At 24.3% G+C, this 25,189-nt stretch overlaps 2 non-coding genes across 2 annotated transcripts; both read right to left on the reverse strand.

Moving 5' to 3' along the window:
• Positions 1-23,259: 23,259 nt before the first annotated feature.
• On the reverse strand, positions 23,260-23,331 carry Trnag-ucc (transfer RNA glycine (anticodon UCC)). Its single transcript has one exon. It is a non-coding gene; the product is annotated as a tRNA-Gly (tRNA).
• Positions 23,332-24,065: 734 nt separating this feature from the next.
• Positions 24,066-24,137, reverse strand: Trnag-ucc (transfer RNA glycine (anticodon UCC)). The gene has a single exon. It is a non-coding gene; the product is annotated as a tRNA-Gly (tRNA).
• Positions 24,138-25,189: the final 1,052 nt, after the last annotated feature.

The raw sequence follows: 25,189 nt of genomic DNA on the forward strand, positions 1-25,189 counted from the left end.
AGTAGCTCCCATACAAGTCTAAAAGCTTATTTTAAATATTTGGAAAAATAATAAAGTCAAATTCATAAGACTTGGCAGTCGTGTGTCCAATTATAGGTCAGACATATTTCTAAAGTTTTGGTGCGATTGCTTGACAGGTTCGAGTAGCTCCCATGCAAGTCTAAAAGCTTAATCTTAATATTTGGAAAAATAATAAAGTCAGATTCATGAAACTTGGCAGTTGTGTGTCCGATTATAGATCAAATATATTTGTGAAGTTTTGATGGAATTGCTTGACAGGTTCGGGTACTTGCCATACAACTCCAAAAGCTTATTTTACATATTTGGAAAAATAATAAAGTCAGATTCATGAAACTTGGCAGTTGTATGTCGAGTTATAGGTCACATATATTTCTGAAGTTTTGGTGGAATTGCTTAACAGATTCGAGTAGATCCCATACAAGTTTAAAAGCTTATTCTTAATATTTGAAAAAATAATAAAGTCAGATTCATGAAACTTGGCAGTTGTGTGTCCGATTATAGATCTGATATATTTGTGAAGTTTTGGTGGAATTGCTTGGCAGGTTCAGGTACTTACCATACAACTCCAAAAGCTAATTTTAAATATTTGGAAAAATTATAAGGTCAGATTCATGAAACTTGGCAGTCGGATGTCCAATTATGGGTCAGACATGTCCGTGAAGTTTCTATAGAATGATTTTAGAGGTTCAAGTAATTGCTACACAATAACGAAAGGTGCAGGGTATAATTCAATCGGTTTATACCGACTGAAACGTTTTTACTTGTTTTTATTTATTTAACTCTTTCTTGAGTCTACACCTTGACCAGGTGCTCAAATACTTCACAGAAAAAAAATAAATACCAAAAAACTTAAATAAAAATACAAAATTCAGGAATAAAATACGTACGTATTGGTTTTTAAGTGTGTGTTACGCGTGATATCTTCCTTATTTTTTTTTTTTCGTCCGAAAATAATGTGAATTAGAGACTACGCGCATGATAAAAAAAATACTCGTAATAAAAAAACCAAACCTATCAAAATTTCTTCAAAAATGAATCTTGAAAATAAAAAAAACTTAAAGCAGATGAAAAAAATGTAAAAAATATAGAATTTTCGGGAAGGCATAACTAAGGTATACTATAAAAAAATATATTTTATAATATAATGGGTCTTGTGCCCATTAGAGTCCAACTCTAATATTGTCATTATTGTATTTTAGAATTATGGATATGGGATTTGATATTATTTCAGGTAATATTCCAATAGCTCATTTTATGTTAGAATATTATTATAGAAAAAGAATGTCGGACAATTTAACATCTAAATTAATAAAGGTACTTTCATATTTGCTGCAAAACTTACACTTGTAATATTTTAAACATTTAAATAAAGTACTTCATAAAATTATGTATGTACTATATACATACATATAACAAAAAAATTCTGCGATATTGGATGGTTATATTTTTTTTTTAAATTAAATGTTAAATGTATTATAAACGTAAATAGAATAAGTGAACTTTACGAAAATTATTAATTTAAAAATAAAATAAATTTTATAATAAAAATTTGAATAATTTTTAATGTTACAATTCGCTTTTAATTACATACATACAATTCGGGTGGAGATTTTAAATAATTACAAAAAAAATCAGAATAATCAAGCAGTATATGAAAATCCGGCCGGATGCCCCGCCGTGTTAAAGCGAAAAAAACTATATTTTATTATGTAAATGAAAACCTCCTTAAGTTTGAAGCATCATATTAAATTTATTTTTAAAAAATCAAATTATAACGCTTAAAAATAATGAAAAAGGATATTATACCAATATGATATACAATTTATATTACATTATTTTTTTTCTTTTCAAAATGTCTGTGCGTAGTAATAAAACACCATTTGTATACTTTTATGCTCATAATATTCAAATAAATCATTAAATGCTTTGTAAGTGCTGCCCAAAGTCAGTTTTAAACATAAATCAAAAAAAAAATTGAAGTTCATGCATTTATTTACGCTCTTCATTTAACACAATAAATTGAATAATAATTTTAGTAGTGTAAATCGTTAACGTTTTTATTAGATCACGTTTTGTCATATTTTTCTTTTTTATGATATGAAATATGAATATAAAATCAGATTTTTGTACGTATTTGAATAAAGAAGGAGGCGATTCTAAAACGGAATTTCTTTACTGTTAAATCGATTATGATACGGAGTATACGTATTACATTTTAAGTCTTCTATTGCATACGATTTCATATACAACATATTAAACTCTCTGTGCATAATTCAAAAAATTTGTGTGTTTTACTTAAAATGCAGTTTAAATTTTAGCGCCATATGAATCTTTTTCGAATGTATACAAAAAAAAGGATTTAAATCCTTACAAATTTAAAATTTTCTGGAAGCATCAAAAACATAGATTTTCAATTAATTATGAAAAGTATCATACAATTGTTGTTATATTAATACTTTAGCATTAAGAACTTTAGTAAAATTATGTGAAAAGTATTTACTTAATAATGATCTACTCTCATTTTTATTCTGCAATTTAAAAATATTAAAATATTAAAAAATTATAATACTTTACAGTCAGTATTCATTTAAGAGATAAATAACGCTCCCAACTACACTAATTTGTAAAAGAAAGCTCAATTTCAAAAATAAATTTTAGTTTTAGCATATAAGAACCCTATATAAGAACTAAAATCAAAACTATACCGTTACAATTTACCATCTAATTTTAATATTTTAGCTTATTGTAATGAGATTAATTAATTTTTTGTGTAAAAATGTCGTGCAATTACCACTAAAATTTCTATTGAGATTAAAATTCTCATTTTTAGTTTTATATTATTATTCATTGTTTAAGTTCATAATATGTATGTAGGTACGTGTGCAGAAGAATAAAAATGGAAACTTTTTTCGAAAAAATTTTCTATCATTGCGAATGAGTAATAACCTGAACGAATTTATTATAAAAGGTAAAAGCGAGCGAAATCTTATAACAGTTACATGTTAAATAATTGCAACTTTTTTCAATAATTTTTTTTATTTTTTTGCTTTACTCTTTTTGTTTTTGAATTCGAAAGATTGTAATATTACAGATAATAATGTGTGTAATAAAACATTTCGTCTGTTAGTACAGTTTTTCTTAGCATTTTTTGGATTTGTTTTTATATTACCTTAATTAAATTGTTATTAATCAAAAATTAGAGTATGAAAAATAGGAACCTCTAGAGCTTATCACTTACATACTTTGTTATTGAAAATTGAGATATTTGTTTTTATATTACAGTAATAATATCCACCTTGTTGACACCTACCCCTTTAAATCTATTATATTTTTAATTTTAGGATTTTTCTTAATCTCAAACTTTCTTAGTGTATGCATTATTCGTTTGGCTGATTTCATTTAAGTTCTAAAAGTAAAATAGTTTTGATTTGACCATAAACTGGTGATTCATTTAAACAATTTACCCAAAATGAAGAAAGAGTGCTCAGCTTTTATATTTTTTTAATTTATTTGCCAATTCATTGAACGATGCGATAAATATGCCGATATAATTTTTATTTTTAACTGGTTTTTTCTTGTTTTTGTACATTGTAGTCAAATTCATTAAGTCAGTCACAAAATTAAGAAAATGAACTGTTTTTTTTTTCCTCTATTTACGTCATATTTTCCTTTCTTTTTTTTTAATAAAGAATAATGAAAAACAGCGGAAGATATTTCGTGACAAATTTTCATTCATTGTTGATGTTTCTTATTACTTTATTGAAGAAGTACACAAGAAGACAGCATAAAAATGTTATTATTTTTTTTTTTTAAATTTAAGCACGGAACGATAAGCATCGCAGCGGAACAAATAGAATTTTTTCTTTTTTTTTTTATCTTACAGTTTTTTCTTACTTACAAGTTACAATTAGTATACTACCCATCAAACCATTATCCATCCTGTTACATGTAAAAGTCTTTAAATTTAATATGAATATGGAGAATTGAAAATTATTATTATTATTTTTTTTTTTTGTTTTTTTTTGTGCAAAATTATTTTATTCGCTTTCTATAGCGCAAAATGTAAGCGGATTGCGATAATCAAACAACTTACAGAATTCTTAGTGAAATTTTACCGCGCGGCAGAATATATTTTTTGTTATGAAAACTTGATTGAACATTTCTATAAAATCTCAAAAATAATAGAGTTAATTTGTTAGTTACACCGCAAGCTTCGAATTGAAAATTCAGGTTATCACACACGGCAAATTCGATATTGCCTTTTAAAAGCATTGAAAAAATGCTCTTTTGAAAATCGCATGCCGCATACCGTTTCCATTTCTGGTTAGCACTCACCTCCTTTTTCTTTAATTTTCTTTTTATTTTAATATTTTGATAATGAAGAAAATTTTAATATCTTTTTTCTTTTCTTCTAAAGTAATTTGTGTATGTGCGTTTGTAAAAATATTGTATGCATTAAATTAATAAAATACGATTTATGCAGCAATGATATTTTAAAAAGATGGAGAGAGAGAGAAAAAGAAATTTAATGCAGAAAAAAAAAGTAAGTTAACGCGAAACGGAAGGAAATGAAATGAATTGCATGTTTATTGGTTAATAAACGACTGTGTAGTAACGTTATGTGAACTGTGAAATTGGAAGTAAAATTTTTTGGTAAAACAGAACAAAAAAAAAATATCATAAATTTTTATACATAAAACGTTTTAATTTTATGTTGATGAAAAGAAAAATGCTTAATTATTTTTGGTAAAATTTCATTCATTTAATTATAATTGTTTTTTTTTATATATTTTCACCAAGAATGCATACATGTGCACGTACTTGCAAATTCTTAAACGCATTTTTAGAACTAGTAGTTTTGTTAGTTGGTGAAGCGTTATAGTCTTATATGCATAACAAAATGCATGATGTAGTCATTATGATTTTGCACTGTAATAAATAATTTCATTTATAAAACAATATTAATCAAAATTATCTATAATTGCCCGGCTTTCAATTAAAATTGCTTAAGGGATGTTATCCATTAAATCCAATGCATTAATTATAATATACATATATATTAAGTATTACTAATAATAATTGATAAAGCCTATAATAAATTAATTTAAAAATTTATAATTGTAAAACCAATTAATTATATGGGAATAGTCAGATCTCTAAAAATTTCTCAAGTGGAAATTTTAATAATATTGCGATGAAATTTTTAATAATTTTAATAATTAAGCAGTTTAATTCAGTCATGCTTCAAGTTTTGTTTTTTTTTTTATAAATTATAAAGGGACTTATAATTAAAATTTACAATCGGAAATAAAATCGCCAGATTTGTGGTTTTTAAGTTTAATGAATTGAATTTCCGCATACAAAAAATTCGAATAAATATCATTAGTAATAAATCATGTGAGATTATAACAAATATTTTAAAAAATTCAAATAAAAAATAAAATTGAACGTTGTTTAATAAATCATAATTGAATTTATTTTGACATGAATTTGCAAAAATATTTTTAGTTTTCAGTTTTATGCTCAGCAATAGTGCATTTGATGTAACACTTATAATGAAATTAAGAGTAAGAGTAGGTTTTACACCCCTTTCCTGTTATAATAATTTGAAATCAATCACGAAAATATTTAATTATCTTCTATAGTAAGTTTAGTAGCTTAAAACACTAATCAGCTAAAAGTTGGTGTACTAAAACTTTGGAAGTTCCGGTGTGACAAATTAAATTTGTAAAAGAAAGGGGTTGAAATCGAGAAGTTTTGAAAAAAATCGATTCGAAAAAATTCAACATTTTTATTGAATTACTAACATATTATGTACATACACATACATTTCTAGGTATGCTTGGCATTGAAATTGAAAGGGTCGGAAATCTTAAAATGAATATTTCATAAAATTCACTTGTTACTTACATAAAAAATTTTATGAAAAGGAAAATAAAAAATTTATATTGAAATAATTCATAAGTTTTCTAAGAAATTTCATTATTACTTTTATTAATTTATTTTTTATTTAATCGTTAAGGCTTTTCTAAAAAAGAATAACATTTCCCTTTAATATTTTTTTTTTGGTTTGTATTGAACTTTTTTAATCGCATTCTGCAATAATAATGTTTTCTTTAAATTACAGAAATTTCTTTTAAATAAAGAAAAAAAAAATAATAATTATAAATTAAAAGTTTTAATACGTGCTAATTATTGAAATAAATACCACACAAGACAAGTTAAAACAGAAATAAAAAATTAAAAAGAAAAAAATGGTTCTAGATCTCCTCCTTTAATATGTAATGGTATCTAGAAGAGGTAAAGGCATACAGGAGTTTGTATGAATTACAAGCGTAACTACAATAGAAAAAGTTTAAAAAAAAAGAAAATTGTTATGTATTTAAGCGATAAGACAGTCGACACGCGTCTACGCACATTTATTGTTATAAACGCAGGTGCCTGATTATTCGATTGTTTTCTAGATTCAAAAATATGCGTACAAGAAATAAGTATCTACAACATTCAATTTACCTCTTTAATGATAAAGTTTTATATATAAGATTACATAGATAATAATATACGACTAATGACGAAAATAGGTGGAAAATTCTTTTTATTTTAATTATAATTTTATATATGATTCCTTCTCATTAACAAAAGATTTGTGTCGTTTGATATCTAATAGAAAGAGAAACAAAGCAATATAAGATTATTACTATGATGTCGCGTCATATTAAAAATATGATTGTAAGTATATGTTATTTTTATCCTACATAAAAAAAGGAAAATTGAATTCATGTACATGTGGATACATATATGTATATAGGTATCACTAAATACAAGAATGCGTCAATTAGTTTCCCAAGTAGAATAACCTACATCATATTATACACATGGAATTAATATCATTTGTGCAGTTGTTTATGGTTCTATTTCGGTATATTACACATACACATATAGCCAGTTGAGTGTATAGGTCTGATTCAAGAATTTTAATTTTATTTAACTTATTTTTTAGTAACATAAATTGAAACATGATTGAAAGTTTTTAGTTTTATATGAGTTTTTAAAATAAACTAAGTTGCATCAGAAATATTACACATAAATGTTTGATTTGATATTGCCGACTTATCAAAGTAAATAATATGCACTCTTATATGTATTGGGCGTACAAAAAAGTTATCTCGCTCTAGTAGGTAATTTGGTTTAATACAGAGTCGCAAGAAACATTTTGTGTTGGGTATTTGATAATTAAAACCTAAAATAAGTAAATAAAATTCTCAGTAATTAAATTTTATTCCAAATCATAAATAACATATCTACGACCCGCAAGTGTCAAATATTTTCGGTTTATCAAAATTTTCAAAGGTTACAGTTTATTATTGGGACAGTGTAATCACAACACCCTGTTATGTTTACATTTCCCAACGTCTGGATTAATGTGTCTGTAAACAGGTTCTTCAAATAAATTTCGTAAAAGTCAAAAAGTGATTGGGTTACATAATTTTTGTTTAGGTAAATTTGATGCATGTGGACAAACCACAGTCGCTAAATTATAAAATATTAATTATTTTAATACTATATAATAATCATATAAGTGACACATCTGTTTAGAAGTTTTTACAAACATTGAACTACATAGTCGAGTTATAAAGGTGCAATAAATTTTAGCAAATCAAATATTTAATTTGCACCATACATAAGTGTATTCATTTTCATATACAATTAAAAAAGAATTGTGGCGGCATTATACCAATTCCACAATGTATGTACATGAACATGTACTACAAATATAATGTATACATATTATACAAAACGAAAAGAACACTAAATGAAAAGAAAATCATTTTAAAATCGCGCATTTCTATATCCCAGCTCCTTTACCACATTTTTCTCCTCTTCCATACTCTATAGTCTATGTTCTTCGTTATTACTTGTAATACGTTTAAGTAACATATACGTACATATATATGTATTATTTAGTTATAATTACATTATGTATATCTGTGTACTGAATAACGAAGGAAATTAATCAAATTGTCTTGTTCTACAGCAATTATTGTTAGGTGAAACATTTCGATTTGTATACTCAAATCTGATATAACTGCGTAGACAAATTCCAAAAATCTTGATTAAATGTACATTTTAGATCCATACGTCTTATACATACAAAACAAAATTGTATAAAAGTATAACGAGGAGTTGTACTACTATAGATATGTATAAATGCATAATACGAGTATATATAAATTTTCCAAGTTTATTTTCCATCCTGTGCAAGTGAATTATTTGTATTTGTAGAGAATTTTCTTTAGAATTTGACATTTTTCTTGCTATATCTATTTCATATATACTTAAATTATTTAGTTGTACAAATGCCATTATGTAGAGTTGATGTTGCGAATACGTTTAAACTTTCATATATACATAATATATGCATAATTCTAATGCCCGTCTATACTGTCGCCAGTCTATAACAGAAGCATATTAGTAATTTCTTAATGAACTTGATTATTTTTTCTTCTATATAAAAGAAAAAGGAATAGAGCAAAAACATGAATTGTTATCATTCTAAAGAAATTGCGATGTTTTTCCTTTTAAAAATACATTATATAAATTTAATATGACTGTGAGTATGTATGTGAGTACATTCATTTCACAAATAATGTCTTTAACAAGATTAAAATGAGAGAAATGTCAAAATTAAATAATTAAGACATCATTTATAAAAAAATTAATTTTTAAAATACACTTTATGTATATGCATACATTAAATATTGAATTTTCATTTGGTTAATAATTAAGACTAAGAAATTTAAATTTAAAAGAAAGATACCTAATATTATGTAAATAATAGTTTCCTGACTTTTACAAGTTGACAAATAAGGAGAATTTGGAGAACGTCAGAGATAACCGGCCTATACTCTCTCTGACTACAGATGAAATGTCACAATTTGTAATTTAAATGATCAAACGGATGAGAATAATCAATGACGAATAAGAGATTAAGATTTTTGTCGAATAGATTATTTTGAAAATTTAGCAATGAACAGAAGCTTTACTGTAATAAGTGAACAGTATCGAATTAGAACTGGTATACTGGGTAGAAAAAAACGGTAAAGTAGCCATTAGATTGGATGACACTACGTGTCATCCGAGACTTTTTCCGTAAAAGATAGATGATATGAAAGCTATATAAGTATGTATAAAAGAATTTTAATTCATATGGTATAAAATTAAAATTTCTGCATGGCGGTCATTAACACTAATTTCATTATTAATTAAATACAAATAATGAAAATTAGCATTAAATCAGTAATCAATGACAAAATAAATGTCATTGTTATTTAAACAATGCCATAAGACTTTTTTTTTGTATAGGTGGTATATTATAAATTATGTTAACTTGGGAACAATTTGAGACGACCATCAATATATTTTCTTTAAGAATTCTCTAGCTATATGACGATATCGAAAATAATAAATGTTGTGCTTAAGATCTTTAAACTATATCAACTCTTATAGTTGTTAACAATATCTAATGATTAAAATTTACATTAACTATTACAATTTACAATTAAAAGTATATCGATACCGTTTACACATATGTTAACTATCATTGATTAAAACAATAAGTATACTGCAATAACTGTATATACACTTCATATTGAAAACAATCTAATAACATTTAAAATTTTAATTAATTATAACGTTCTTAATCTTAAGCAATTCATACAGGTATTTTGTATATAATTTCTATACGAGTTTATAAATATATTCGCTACAGTTAAATCAAGTAACCTTTTTTCTGATTGTATCGTTACTACAATAATGAAATGCTGTCGTATTTTTTAGCAAAAAAAAAAATATGTTATCGAATTTAAAATCACACATAAGTTCAATGTATGAATTCAATGGTAATAATGAATGATAAAATGCAAATTTTTCCTGTAATAAAATAAAATTTTTGTTTTAAATCTAAAGTGTAATAGACTGTGAAGTACTTTTTAAACTTGTACATATTTATCTAGATAGATACATTATACATGTATACAAATATAATAATTTTATATTTATAAATATAGTTGATTTTTAGACTGTGTATAACACAAATTAAAATTAAATGTTGAACTTTTAATTCACTTGTTCATTTTGATCAAGAAGGTGTATAATCACTTAAATTGAAAATTTTAATGGAAAATATAAAAGTAAATGATATATAACATAAAATTATTTTTGAAGGTAAAGATAATGTGGTAATGCAAATTTTTAATTTTTTAAAGGACCTTAAATCCAAATTTATTTATATTGCTAAACTGACATTCTAGATATAAGTAAAATAAAAATTGTGATATACTTTTCGAATTCTAAATATTATTTACCAGTGTTTGCGGGCCTACAGATTTTTTGAAATTAAAAATTGCTTACCTTATAGCAAGAACAAACGTAACACCCAAACATAAAATCCTACTTTTTCGTGTCGATCGGATGAATGGTGGCGCAATGCACAAACAAAGCAATTACACAATCACATTCAGCTTTAAAAAGTTGTTATTCCAATTGTGGCTCATCGATTTAGTAAACGCAACTTTTATACATATAACAGTTTTTTAAGAATGTCTCTTTTCTTATATAATTTAAAGATTTATGACTTCTTTTAGGATTTGTATTCTAAAATAGTTGAAGAAAAGCCAGTATGCACAAAAAATAATTCAAATTTTTCATTTCTTTTCTCTATGGTCGTCAAGTCACCTTTAATTCACCAATATGTGCTGTAGAGCAAGACATCTGTTAATTTTTTCACATGCATAATAGTTTCCTACAACATTTTAAAAGATGAATGATTTCAAGTATAGTTTTGGCGGCTAAAATGTTTTGATTATTAAATGTAGTAGATGAAAAGTTTATATGTACATTAATATAGGTTCGTATATAAATCAAATAGCTTGCACACTAATTTACTTAAATTTCTCATACAAATTATTGTTGAGTATAGCACAGTATACAGTGTACAGGAAATAATTTATTGTAATCTCTTTTGATAATTATTACAAATGTGTATACGTAAGGAAATATATACGAGTATATAATGTATAACTGGGCCATTAAAAAATTACAATAATACATGAAAGAAAGCACTTGAATATAATGAAATGAATAAAATTTTCCACCTTAGTAATTCATTCATTCATAAAATAAAAAAAAAACTTTGAACACTTTTTTTTCTTGTTTATTGTACTAAAGTAAAACGAAAATTTCTGCGCTTTCTTAATGAATCACATTGATTTAAAATTTTTGAGATTTATGAGAAAATCGTATAGATAACGTGCAAAATAATAAAAATATATAAAATATGGTGTAAACATTGTATAAATAATGAAAATTCATCAAAATAAATCACAGATGAATATTATTATAAATTAAAGAGTTTATTATAAAAGTACAATGGATTTTTATAAATTTAAAACGCTTCATAGCACTTGAAATGTACCAGTTTCTTTGGATATTCGGATCACTAGTTTTGATTGGAAATTATTAATTTACAATGATAATGAAGAAATGAATGAAATATTTACTTCATAAATAATTTTTAAAAATCAATATTTATTTCTTAAATTTTCATATTTTTCATTTTTCGTTTAAAATACACAATGCAAAGAGAATTGAAAAAAAGTTAAAAAATTTTGAAATATTAATTTCTATATTATTCTATATTCCTAACATTCAGACTTAGTATGTATGTGGTTGAGACTAGCTATTAAACAGAGAAGATTGAGAAGAAATAATCATAAAACTATTATTGCAAATTATGGGCAAGATACTGATGTGTAATTTACCGTGTTCATTGAATTTAATCAAGGACATAAATCTAAAATTCTTAGACAATCCATTTTAATGAATATTTCGTATATTTTATATTAATTTAATTTAAATTAAGAGCTTTGTATCAATCACAGTTAGCTATTTGAATGTCAAAAAGAAATAATTTCTATTATAACATAATATTATAATTATCCGATATTTCGATTTAGTGATTTGGTTATACGCCTATAACTATGCAATTTTACGTGTATAAACTGATATTAATTTTTTATTACATAATATTAAAATGAAAGTTATGTCTAATATTTTTAAATTAGTTTAATTATTTAAACAATTCCGAAATCATAAATATGTATTAATAGTAGCAAACTTGTTATTTTTGTATCATAAACGATAAAAGTTTCTAAATCTTCAATTTAGAATTGAATAAATTAAACGTTTAGAATCTCCCTATAGAACTTTTCGGTATTAATTGAAAAGTCGGAGGATATGTTATTTTATCAGTGGCAATTTATATTTCGCACAAAATTCAATTGTAGGACAACTTAATTTCAATTATGTAAAATTTTTTACAAGTTTACTTTATTTGCATAAATAATTAGTACGATATATGTATGTATACATTTTATTACATTGAGCAACATCAAAAATTGAAAGTAAAAGTAAAATAGTGCAATATACATTTTATTTTGCTGTAAATCGAGTTCAAATTTTATGATACACTCAAAGTATTTTAAATATTGAACGTTATGTATGTACATATTGTAAATCATATTAAAAAATATTCAAAAATTATTCAAAAACATTGATATATTTTTAATTTGAGTAAAATAATCAATCTTATTTTAAACGAAAACCTTATATGATCGAAAAACAAAAGTGATTGTAATTAAAATTTATTTTTCATGAGAATATTATGTTGGCCGCGTAAATAATTCCATTTCCTTAATAAAATGTTAAAATTAAATTTTTTGATTATGCCATTTTTTTGTTTTGTTTTGTGTTTTAAATTGTATAAAATATTATACGGTCCTGTGGGTGGGCAAATTACTCAATTCAGCAGCAATAGCAGCAACTTAATAAAAAATTAAAATTTTATACAAGAAAGAAAAAGAAAAGAAACGAACGCTGTCAACTGAGTGCGGTAATTATATTTTCCATTTTAAAAATGTTTAAAAAACATTTTATTGAATAGCAATTCTCATTTTAACATGAAAATAAAAATTAAAATAAAAAAAAATTCAATCAAAATGACTGTCGCCTGTTAAGGTGGTTTTGGTGTTTTTTTTTGTTTTCTAAAGCGACGAATTTTTAAAAGTTTGTGAAAATTTTTGGCACTGCTTTTTTTTTGTTTTTTAATTGATTTAATTATGAAGACATTTTTAAGTTGTATACAGATTTAATTTACATTATTAAATTACTTGTTGTTGATATTTTTAAATTATTTTCCCATGCGAGCAATAATTGACAAATGAAATTGACTTTCATATATTAAAATTTTGTAGATGGTTCGCTGAAGTAAATCAAAAATACATCACATAAACTGTAGTTAAAGTGTGTGTATAAGGACTCTAAAAAACATAAAAATAGCAAATAAATAATTTTCATGTACTACTAATTTATGAATAATAACTTATATACTTATGGAACCGTAAAATTTAAGTGCAATAAATTAAAATTTTAGTTCATTATTTGCCATTAATTATAAAACAAGGATTTTCTATTACATTTAATATTAGATTTAAAAATTAAATAAAAATTAGGAACAGAAAAGAAATATGCTAGTAGAAAAGAATAATTATGAAAGCACTGGTTTTAAAGAAGTTCTCTAGTTTCGGAAATTTTTCTAAACTGGATTTATTTTCATATAAGGAATTAACAATTTACTTAAATACGTATAATAGATGTATATACACATAATATATACATAGTATAAATTGTATTTCATTTGAAACAGATATGTTTATGTAATACAAGCCATTATTTCACTTCCAGATTCATTTTCACATACTAACGAATATAGTAGAATGTGAACATTTCACTATAGCAAATAGTAGTGTAATATAGCAGTAAAAATTGACTTTTTTAATTTAATCATTTTTTCGGACCCCTTATTAATTTTTTCCACCAATATCTAACTAGTATTTATTTAAATATTGATGCGGAACCTTAAATTGAAAAAAATTACAAGTTAATCAAAAGGTGAATATCTAAAATTTTTGTAAATATTTAACTTAAAAAAAACATCTTTACTGAAGAGCTCATATAATCATTAAATATTTTACTAAATTATACTGAATATTAAATTTGAAAAGAAAATAAGACTTCCATCTTTGACTCAATTATCAATTCAAAGCAATTCAATACATATATAAAATACAATTTCATTTAAGAGTCTTAAATTACTTAAGTAAATAGTAATTTACTATAAATTAATCTTTGGTAAAAATTTGTTTTAAACACAAAAAAAAAAGAAAATAGAAATTACTTCTCTTTGATTGGAATTTATTCAATTTGCCAAACTGCTATTCAATATAATTTTGTAATTTTCAAAAAAATTTCGAAAAAAAAAACTAAAATAAAACCAAAATGACAAGCATTGAAGCGAAAATCATTAAATCTTTAAGCTGTAATCTATATAAAATGGGGAGGAAGAAAACTTAAATTTGCATGAATTCCAGTTTTTAGTTTTCCATTCTCCTGTTTGCAAATATACGTATAGTAAATCCCCAAGATAATAAAAATAGAATGAAAGAAAAATTAAAATAGATAGCAATTTCTTTTTTTACTGCGCATCAATTTGAGTTTTAAGTTTTTTTTTTTTATTAAAAATACTTTTACCATAAAATTATTATCCAATCATTCTTTTCACTCCTTTAACTTCAATTTATATATGTTTCCATCATTCGATATCATTTCACTTAATACACGTACGTGATAGTGAACGTTCAACATCGAAAACACACAAATTTAAGTATAAAAACATCTAAGCACAATAACATCATTTAAATCACTAAACGTAAACGGTCATATTTACTATTTGAGCTGAAATTATTGTATAAATTGAATCTTTTAAAATCAAAATTTGTATGAGGCAGGCTAGGCAAGTATGCAATCGTCATTGTCTCCATTATTATATTATTATCATTGTCAACATCAGCTCAAAAACAAACTTAATACTACTAAGCATAGTTTCAGTTAGTTTTTTCTGATATTAATTTTTTTTTCCTGTTATTTAAAAGACAATCGCAGAGTAGGATACTTTTTAAATTTTTGTATTTTATTGTTGAGTAGAACTAAAAACATAAAAACAAGAAAAATTAAAGGAGTATAACACAAGAAAAAAGAAAAGAAAATCAGAAAATAATCAGAAAACAAAAAAATTTAAAAATTAAAACACCACAAATACTATATATCAGTCAGTCAGTCCCATAGCAGTAGTTAAAAAATCCGTCAAATAAACACAAGAATTTAACAATATTTCTTTTTTTTTTATTTTGCTCATATTTGTTTGTACACTTACTTTATTTATCCAACTTTCAACTAGCCATCCATCCATCGATCGATTCATTCGTCTTCAATGAATTATTCATTATAATCGTTCATTCATTACAACTTAAGTGGAAAATTTTACAAAAATCTCGGTTTGAAAGAGAAGAACTTGTTGTTTTGAAAAAGAATCAAAATCAAAAAATTACAAAAAAAAAAATATACAAAATTATCTCGCGACAATTTCAGTTAAAAAAAAAAACTGCAACAGATTGTATAATTGGGAATTATACTAAAAAAAATAAAATAACAAAATAAAAATTAAGTCTTACAATCAAAAGAATTCTTCATTTTATTTAACAAATCAAGAAGAATTTGTATTTTAAGTCCAGTTTCAGTCATAAACCTTGTAACTATACTATTATTTAATGTACATAAGTACAAAATATCTGCAACAAAAACATAGAAAATGAATGCGCTTTTATTGTTTTTAGACTAACTCCTATGTATATGTATGTATGTATTAAAAAGTAGGTATCCATTATGTGTGTAAATATTTTTAAGATTGGCATTGTTGTCAATAGCAAATTTTTAATTTTAAAATTATATATATACATATTATGTACATACAACATACATAATTCTATTAGAATGACATGAGTTTTATAAAATATTATCAATAAAGCGAAAAAAAATAAAAAACAAGGACAAATAAAAATTACTTTCGAATTAAGATCGAAAATAAGTTGTTATAATCTAAATGATTGGACCAGTACAATTATTGTAATTTATAAAGCAGTACTTTGGAAAAAAAAAAAAACAAACATTTTTCTCAGAAAATTAAATTTGACAATATAAAAAATATGTGTGTCTCTATTTAGATACCTTTATACTGCTGCCAAATAGAAGTGTACGATATATAATTTATTGTTAAAGGAACGAAATCATAAATTTAAATGATTGAAAAAGTGCTCAAAAAAGTAGTTAAGTCTATATACTCGTATTATACACATACATGGTATAATTATAAACATAAAGAAACATATGTATATTTATATAAAAATCTTAATTAAATAATTTGTATTTGAAAAGATGATGCGAAAATAGTTTTTGAATTTGTTACAATTCAATGTTATTTTAAAATCCCATAAAAAAACTCGAACCACATAGCGTACAGCAGATTATATAATTTGATATTTAGAAATTTAAGGTACCTCAACTAAGGTTTGGTTTGTGTATACTTTTTAATTTTGCTCTAAGGCTGCATTCGAAGGTATCCCATTAGTACTTCGACCTGCAATTTGCGCAAACATTTCCGAAAATATTTTAATACACGCTATTTATCGCATTTTAATCCTTTTCCGGCCTAAAAATTTGTGACAATTAATAAATCTTTCAATTAATAAATCTAACCATTGGTGCAGTGGTTATGGCACCGGCTCTTTAACCGAAGGGTCTGGGGTTCAAACCCCGGTGAGGTCACTATAAAAATTATATTCAATATTATATAACTTAATATGCAATACTAATTAATATTATACAAGTAATTTTCAAATATTCATAATATTCGATACTAAAAACTAAGAAAAATAAACAGTAAATATTAATAACCTCAAATAATTAATATAAATAAAACTACGGCAGGCTAGTCACCTACCTAGTTAAACTCTATGACGCTATGCTACTTCTAGGGGTGAAGAAGGAAAAAAAAATAAATCTTTTGGAATAGAATAAGTGTCACATCAGCGCATATTTTTATAGTATTTTTAAAATTATTACGTCAGCGCCGAAAAAAAAATTATTTTAGCATTATTCGGTTATATTTGTTAAGGTAAATCGAAATCTCTAAAAATTTGTTCACAATATTCAAGACAGCTGATTGTGGGACTCTAATATATATTGCAATTACTCTGTAAGAAAAACCACTAATCTTCCAATACACTATTCCATCCATAATTTTGTGAACCTACTTCGCATGTCAATCTTCTAAGCGTTAAATAAGCACCTCTTAAATGTCTTCTACTTTTTCTGCCACATTTTTTTTACTTCAACTCTTTTATATACTTTAAATTTAGTGCGAAGTGTGATTAACAAATGTAGGCTTAACAACAATTTAGTGCGAAATGCGATGAGGTCTGGCCACAGTATATACAATTCGGAGTTTTCGGCAAAAAAAAAAATACTGTGACAAATTAGATTTCAGTGCGAAGTGCTATACGTTCGGAAACAGCCAAAATACGAATTTTTAATATTTTAATTTATACGTTGTGTTCTGTGATAATTGAGAATTTAAGCCTCATTAAGCTATAAAATGTTTAAAGTTCTCTGCTGCAATCAAATCAGCCAAAATATTCTTTAAACTTAAAAATTTTTTTTCGAATATCAATGCCAAATCTTGCATATAATTATAGAAATATTTTTACTTACATACATTTAAATCACATATTAATAAATTTAAATCTATAAATTATAAATACATTCATATACATATATGTAAATATACATAAATACACCAAAAGTCATAAACTGTAAATTATTTGAGATTAGCAATTATGGTCATTTTATTAAAGAAAATATTACAAAACAAAATATGCATTTTTACCGTTCAGTTAAAATCTCTGGCTATCATCCAGTAAAAATCTTTTGAAACTCAAACCAAAGTAGCTAAATAACAAGTGCACATATACATAATATGTAGATATATAATGAATACATATATACATATTTTGTATGTATATATACATATTAGTTTATATATAAATAAATTTTATATTAATTCTCATTACAATCTCCTGCTGTTGCAAAATATTTCCTTTTAATCTTAATAGCAATTTAGAACCTTTCGTATTAATGGAATTCATATTTCAAAATCAAGAAAAGGAACAAAAAAAAAAAAAAAACTTGCAATAAAATATGAAAAAAAAAAATTGAATGAATCCCAATTGGCCCCTGTCGGTTGTTACTTTTAAAATACAAAGCTTTTGGAAAAATTTTCTTTTAAACTGCAATTTTACTTATTTATAAAACTCTTATGTATTAAACGTGCAAAATGATTAAAGAAGATTTTATAATTTTAATTAAAAAATGTTTAGCTATACAATATATATAGGTATATGCCTCTATACATACATGTAAATAATCCTGTATATGTTTGTATGTAATCAATATTAAAAAAATAGAAAAATATAAACAAGTTTTTTACAATATTAAAAAAAAAATTATCTATATTATAAAATTATATGGGAATTTAAATTTTTTTTTTATAAAACATAATCCCAGTCTAGAATGTTCATTAGCAAAAAAAAAATAGTGTGAGTCAGAATAAAACACGTAATAAAATTTTCAAATAAGAGTCTTTATGATAATGAAGTACTTATGTATATGTTTGTTCATGTTTACGCGCATATATGCATATGTAAATGCATTGTAATTATTTTACATGTACATATTTATAGAAATAAGATGAAATTTTATTGGCTTAAAGTATTCTTATTAGAAAACAGAAAATTATTATAATTAAATATAATTTTCTATTTTTAAAGATATTACAAGAATGGTAGCATTTCATGTTGTTCTCAAGCTAAGTACAACGACACTGCGCTCTCAAATTTAACAATGAATTCAAGTATAAGTGCATTACACTGGAAAGAAACAATAATTGGTGAAACCTAAATTTTGATATTATTTATTTTAACAATTTCATAAATATTTTATAGGCAAAATATTTTCATTCACTCTGTGACGTTTGATTAAACAATTACATAATTTCCTAAAAGACTTCAATTAATATTTACTAGAATATTTTTCTTCTTTATAAATTTATAAATTTCGTATACTTATACTATTTAAATTTTAATTATTATGCAACACTGCAATAAAATATCTATAAACTCTAATTTTATATCTTATACTAAATATTTTTAATTCTAGTCAGATTATATTACAATCAATTAAATTTAATTGAAAATTATAATGTTTAACTTAACTATCCCTACATTATCTTCATAAATATGTATACAATCAAGTTGAAATCTAATACGAACGCACACTTTTGACACATGAATTACATTTTCTAAATAAAATTGAATTGAATAAGGAGCAGAACTGATTTAAAGTTAGACGTAAAAAAATAACAAGAAATAAAAATTTATGTAAGCATTCGTATATCATATTTTTCTAATTTTAACCATTCTTGTTTAGCATTTTGATACTACAATAAAAATATTAAATACCATACCATTACAATAAACCTGTTGTTATTTTATTTAAAAGTTCACATTTAGCTGCAAATTATTCTTAAGTTTGCTTACTTTTTCTTGTTCTGTTTGTTTTTTTATGAATTCTATGCACAGTTTAAAATAAAAAAACAACTTACAAATTATTTTCTAGTCAAAAGGTACATAATGAGATTTTTATATCGTGATAACAAGTGGATTTAAAAAAAAAATAGCAACAACAAAATGTGAACAGTAAAGTATTCAATTTTGCTTTGAATCCAAAATTTGGAGGCGAAAATCATTTTTGACCTAAGTACGTTCGGCACGAAAATAACCATCCAAATCAAATCAAAAGCAGTTGTAACCAGTTTTGATAGAAAAGCTATCCGTAGAATACGCTTTAAATTACTGCAGTCTTCTATTATCTCTGTAAGTTCACAATATTTTTGAAAATGAATATTTTTTTAGTGACAAAAAGTTTAGCCCAAAAATACCTGCCGTATTTTTCACACAATTTTATGACACAATTTTTTTTTATGACACAATTACAAAAATTCTATAATTAAATTTGCAATTTTATTACAGTTTTCGTGCGCATAGTTTAATATAAATTTCATTAAACAATTTATCAAGAGCTTACTGTAAAAAAAATAAATGTATAAAATGATGTAAATAATTTGCAATATAAAGCCACTATTCCAACAACAACTCTTCCATTCATACAACAACAACCACATTCATTCAGACTTATAATATTAGGAAAGTTATGCGTTTTTAAAAGTCCAGGAATTTTGATAGAAAAAAACGGTAAGACTACGCACATCTTTTTTTGTTTTTCTTTTTTTTTTTTAAAGATTTTTAATAGAAAAAAGACAAATATATAGTTATGGATATATTCCTCTATACACATATACTAGTAATTTGATGGTCACTTCATATTTTAGAACTTGTTTTATGCTTAGTTAATATCTTTTTAGCAAGAAAATAATAGAAAATAACAAAATAAGTAAAAAACAATAAACAAAGAAAAAAAAACAATGCATATACCAATATAAACAACGTAGAAGAAATGAAAAAGCTGTCGCCAAAACCTCAGAAACAGGAAGTCTCATTCACTTCATGAACTCTCATTATAAGTGAGCAACGGAGATCAGAAGATATTTGGCGGCTTTATGCAATTTCTAAAATTTTTCTTCAACTTTGATACAGGTAGATTATTACATGTGCATTATTCTTATTCATTTACAAATAACAAAAAAAAAACAACAACGAAAAAAGTAGAAATAAAATAGAAAAAAATAGGAAAAACAAAAGAAAATCTAGAATATAGCGAAAATTCTTTTGTGTGTGGACAAGTGATTCACGTGCTTTGCACACTTAAATAAAATGAATTATAAAATAACAACAAATATAATGGAATTAAGTGTACATGCTTCTCAACTTTTATATACTTTTTTTTTTGTGCACTTGTTGTAAAAATATAAAAAAAAATTTAAGAAAAAAAAAAAAGGCAAAATGAAACGTACTCCATCATAAACTTATGCGCATATGAATAATTTCTAAACAATGATGAGCAAACGGATGATGAACAAGTTAAAATCAATATGTGAATAGGCGTACCTATATTTCGGATGTCCATATCTAGATAACTTTAATATAGGACATTATTTTTAGCACCACTTTTCGAGGTTGGTATATTTATAATTAATTTTTTTTTAATTTAAGTGGCACATAGATGAAATACGACTACTAGCTTTGGACAACTACTATTTAACACAAAAAGCTATTTTTAAATATTTCAAAAAATAATTCAAACTTCATAAAATTTGGTAAAATTCTGAATTTTCATATACATACATGCATGTTTTGATCAAATTTTGTTCAGATGATATTCCAGGTTTTGATTTCATAATCAGATTATACTGGTGTAGGGTATATTTCAGTCAACTATAAGGTCAACTGAACCAATTTATTTGTTTTCATTCCTTTTGTAAAACTTGAAAACAAATTTCAAGTTAAAAATTGAAGTAGAGAAATTTTTATGTTTCTTAAATTTTGGTTTTGTTTGTGTGCGCTGATATTGCATTTACAGAATTTGTTTTTTCATTCTATAGTAACATTAATATTAAAGAAATGTAATGTAATTTGTTTTTTACTAATCAAGTAATTAAATATCTTTAATTGAATTAAATTTCCAAATTGTGATAATATCATTTTCCTTAAGTAATGTTTTGCTTCAATATTATTTAGAAATGCATGAGAATTGAAATATAATACTGTCCTATCCTTATGGTCACTTTATATTATTGTAGTGTAACAAAATGTACAGCATCACTTATAAATTTACCTTTGTATACAACGAAATAAATATTAAATGTACGTACTTATTATTATAAAATCAAATTCAAATTAAAATAAATATATATATACATATTTTATACTTATACATTCAAATATTTTAAAAAACGTATACATTCATTAAATATCGTTAAGAAAAAGAATCATAAAGAGGAAAAATGATCATATGATAAGTGCAAGAAAGTTGAATGTTCTTAATGTTTTATCGAGGATTATAAACCAAAAAAAAAAAATAAAAGAAATTATATAATAAAATAAAAGAAAAAAAAACACTTTATTCAATATTAAATCTCAGTACACTAGTATCTGAAAAAAAAGAGATGTTTACATTCAGCAGCATCATAACGAAGGTATTTAATGTCAATAGTTCATGAATAAGAAATTTGCCAAGTGAGAAATTTAATAGATGATGGAGGAGGAAAATTGAACTTAAATATTAAGGTCTACATAAAGAATATTCGAATGTATATATATGTATAAATTTACATAGCTATTCATACATATAAACAAATTAAAAAAATTCATGTACTTATGTATAATTTTTACGATTTTCATGAAATATTATAGTTCATATTTTTTCTTGTTCTTTATTTAAAAGTACCAGTAAGTATAATCTTTTAAAAAAATTTTTCTTAGTTTTAAAATATGAGTTGTTAAAACAAGATATTTAAAAATAGTATACAAAAATGTAAAATAGTACAAAATGTTTACAAGAATTGTAAAAATTTGAATTTTTTTTTTGCATATTCAATTATAAGGAATATTAAATGAATTTAGAAAAATTTACTTAAATTTCATTGTAAATATCTAAACAAAATGTAAGTTGAGAAAATTTGAAAGATTATTTTTAGAAATTTTATTCACAAATTTATATCAGATTTCTTTTCTAAATTGCAGTTAATAACATAATAACTAGACTGGAGACATTTTTGTAAATACATAATATTGCTGAATTGGCAAAATTATTTATTTGATTCCTAGTACAAAATTTAGTTTGTTGAGAAATTTAACTTAATAGGAATAATTTTACTATAAAAGAATTTGCAAACCAGTAACATATAACATATATTGCTCACAAGTTCCGCACCTCATAATTTGCGTGAGGCATGTCCGAACTCAGGAGTTTAGGTCACAATAGATCCGTATACGACGTTGCGGTGCACTACGACCAGAATTGTACAAATCTACAATCTACACATGTTTGTATGTTTACAAATATGTATGTATACAAACACGTGTACAAAAGAAAATTCATTTTTAAAAATATTTCATACAAAATGAATAAACAAACCACGTTTCAGTAGCATTTTTATAATTTTCAATGATATTTAAAAAAAAAAAATTGCATAAAACTATGTACAAAAAAAAGTGCGTCGGCCGGGAATCGAACCCGGATCAACTGCTTGGAAGGCAACTATGCTGACCATTACACCACCGACGCTATATACTAAAACGTTGATATTACTTAATATAGACAAATGAATTAAAAATTAAGTAATGAATTAAAAATTATTTGAATTTATACTTTGAAAAAATTAAAAAGCAATTTGATGAATTTATTCTCACCAATTTAAACAAAATTTTTATAAATGTTATTATGTAATTAAATAAATTCGGATTTAATCAATGATTTGCAGAGTAGCACATTTTTTATAGGGGAAAACATAAAATTATGTTTTATATATTATAATATAATAAATTATATTAACATTGCTCTTCATATCATATAATAACTATGTAAATTAGAATAATTGCATACCTTTAGGATGGGAACAAAATTAATGTCAGGAAGCTGATATTATTTTAGATCTCTACTGTCTAACATCTGCCTACAAGAAGAATGCAGTTGTATTTGTCATTACTATTTTGTAATAGAAAAAGCAAATCACTGCCTATTTATCTACGTTTCCAAATTTTGAAAAACTTCTGGTATTAACAGAAAAATAACAACAATGCGCCATAAATTTTAAAATGATGAGGTAGACTAAAATTTCCTTTTAAAGAAATAAGTTCCTTAGCAAGGCGCATTTTAAAAACAAAATTTTAGAATATATGAACGTATCAAGGGGCGCAAAAGTTATTATAAAAAGACGCAAGGTAAGAATTGACGGAGTTTAAATAAGAATAAGTTTTCCAACTAAAACAATGCGGTTTTTGATTTTGAAATAAAATAAGTGCGTCGGCCGGGAATCGAACCCGGATCAACTGCTTGGAAGGCAACTATGCTGACCATTACACCACCGACGCTATATCTTATTTCAGTATTATATAAATTTAATATTACTCTATAAACAAACAAAATAAAAAAATTTAAGTAAATTTTTATTTCAATTAAAAAAATATGTTGATGTAATCACACAAACTCTTTATTAAAAATTGATTAAAAAAAATTATTAACACTTTACGAGATAAACCAAATTGAATAAATAAAGCTAACCGAAATGTTTATTACGTACCTACACACATTTATATTATATAATGTAATATGAAATTGAACAAAATAAAATTGATAACGTTAACATGAGTGTGTTTCAATGTTTGACGAGATAAAGTTCATATTTGTATGTTTGTAATATAAAGTAAGAGTTAAGTGTAGGTTTACAAAACAAAAATTAAAGTGTGTACAGAAACAATAACTCGAATCTTTCAACGCTTTAAATTATTCAGTAATGAATAGCGTGTCTTAAATAATATTGGCTTTTAAAAAAAAGATCCTCAAAAATTTTCTTACAAATTTTTTTAATTAATGGAAATAATGAGCTTTTTATGAATTAGAGTTTTTATTCCCACTTAAGTGTTATAAAGATTTATGTACGCGCATATGTATATAATATGTACACTGTATATTGAATTCACAGCGAATTTAGCACAAAAGAGGAATTACAACCATAAATTACATGCACATACATACATAATAATTCTTTAGGTAAATTTAAGCAAGCCCCTCTCAAGCATGCAAATTTTTCATTGCAGCAAATCGGTAGTTTAACTTCCGTTGGAAAGTTTCGAGAAAATTTTTATACCATATTGTATTTTGTAATTAAAATCTTAGGTTCCGAAAACTGTTTAAAATAATCTAATCTTTGAAGTTAATCGTAGAAATTGTTGTTAATTCCAAATGTTAAAATATTAAGAGACTAAACTATTAACAGAATAATATATGAACAAAATAAAATTAATAGATTTAAGTTTCTATATACGGTTGAACCTACATACAAACAACGTCCTTAATAATGCTATAAAGCATCAACCTTAAATTTTACAATAAAAATCTTAGATTTCAACTTAAATTTTATTTT

This window comes from Condylostylus longicornis, unplaced genomic scaffold, assembly GCF_029603195.1.
Source record: "Condylostylus longicornis isolate FDR11 unplaced genomic scaffold, ASM2960319v2 ptg000100l, whole genome shotgun sequence".
NCBI lineage: Eukaryota > Metazoa > Arthropoda > Insecta > Diptera > Dolichopodidae > Condylostylus > Condylostylus longicornis.